Raw genomic sequence first — 1,695 nt, 5'->3', positions numbered from 1 at the left:
AAAATTAAAAACATGCTGCGCGTAACAATTGTTAAGCAATTTTTGTAATATTTCTATTGTAAATATGTTAACATTTTAATATTATTTTAAATGTAATTTACTTCTGACTCTTACTTCGCCCTTTTAATTTTTGTTGAATAATGCCATTAATTTTATCTTGGCTTACTTTCGCCATATCCTCTTCATTTAAAAATAAAATTAATACTTTATTTTTATCCTCTAATAAGACCGGGAAATCATGCAATTGCTGTAATCGCTGTTCCATCGCAAATCGCAAATATTCGTCCGTTCATTATTGTATTGTCCGGTACTCGTTGCTCGTTCCGAATTACAAATCATGCGCATAGACCGCATGAACGCATCAGACGCATCAACTGCCTCAGGTCGAAAGAGAAGCAGTCAATGCGCTGAGTGGAGTGCTAAGAATTCAGTACGGTTAGTACAATCTGGAGAATTCAAGTACTCTCGAAACGCTTTCGAAGCGCGCAATAGTTAACTCGGAACGACTTTCTATGCAGTCTACGCGCTTCATGCGCGACTCGGAACGCACCCTATATTTTATATTATGTATATCCTAATATTTAAATAAAACATATTTTTGATATAACACACATTGTGCATTAATAATAATACCATTGTCCTGCGGCTTTCCGATTTCCTGCTTAATCGTCCTTGTAATAATTCACGATGGGATTCCATATACGTTAATAAAATTTCTCTTTGCTTATATGTAACATTCATTTTTAAACTGAAATACATATACTAAATTGGAGAAATTTTTCAAATAAATGTTTATGTATTCTAATTAATAAGTTAATTGTTGCAACTTACAATTATTAGTAACTATCTTTCTTATTGCCACTAATGGTGTTTTTATTCATAGGTATTAATCGGTTTAGAATCGTGAAGTTGTCTTCGGTATGATTTTTGGAATATTTTCATGTGAATAGGTCTCACCACTTCTAGTGATGTCACTAATCATTTCTTTCGCTAGATGATCGCAGTGAAAATAACAAATGGTGAAACCGTGAGATGGCCGCCGGTGAAAATCTAAAAGTGAACGATGTCACTGAAAAATACGTGATCGATGCCCTGGTCCTCCGGGCATCCCGACCGCGAGGAAGGGTGTCGCATACCAGCCGCAGCGACGACAACCAGCACAGCCGACGGACCTCCCAGTTACGGAGAAACCACTGGACACCTTAGCAGGGATCACCTTTCTCCCTTGGCATCTGACGCTGCTGGAGGGCAGCCCGGAGAAAGCTCCCAGTGATCCTCGGAGGCGACGAGTGTCCACCAGGTCTACTGCCACGCAGACCGACGAGCAACCTCTGCCGCAGCCAGTGACATCCGCATCGGTGGCAAGCCAGGCCGGCCGGTCATTGAGATCTCCGCCGCGGCCATCTCCGCCGCCTGAGCCGATCAGCCCTCTGCCTAGGACGCCGAGGAAGCGCCCCCGAACACCGGGGCGCCTGCGCAAGGCCAGCAAGGCCAAGCGCCTACAACTTAGGGAACTCTTTGGGTCCGACTCATCTGAAGAGTAGCTCCCTCCTGCGGGTGCCGAAAGGCACCCCACAAAAATCCTCCATAGACGGGCGCCGGAAGGCATCCTGAAGTCTTTGCACGGACACTAAAGTGAATCTAGCGCATCACGCCCAAATATTACTATCTGATGTAAGAGCTGAATAAAGAGCC

The 1,695-nt window shown here is 43.5% G+C and overlaps 1 long non-coding RNA gene across 1 annotated transcript; it reads right to left on the bottom strand.

Moving 5' to 3' along the window:
• Positions 1 to 646: 646 nt before the first annotated feature.
• LOC108774401 (uncharacterized) lies at positions 647 to 1,476 on the bottom strand. The gene is made up of 3 exons (XR_001940723.1): positions 1,137 to 1,476; positions 832 to 1,050; positions 647 to 748 (listed from the first exon to the last, which is right to left on the bottom strand). It is a non-coding gene; the product is annotated as an uncharacterized LOC108774401 (long non-coding RNA).
• Positions 1,477 to 1,695: the final 219 nt, after the last annotated feature.

Source organism: Cyphomyrmex costatus, unplaced genomic scaffold (assembly GCF_001594065.2).
Source record: "Cyphomyrmex costatus isolate MS0001 unplaced genomic scaffold, Ccosl1.0 scaffold2536, whole genome shotgun sequence".
Taxonomy (NCBI): domain Eukaryota; kingdom Metazoa; phylum Arthropoda; class Insecta; order Hymenoptera; family Formicidae; genus Cyphomyrmex; species Cyphomyrmex costatus.
Note: the sequence above shows the minus strand (reverse complement) of the source record. Positions and strands in the feature narration are given on the sequence as shown.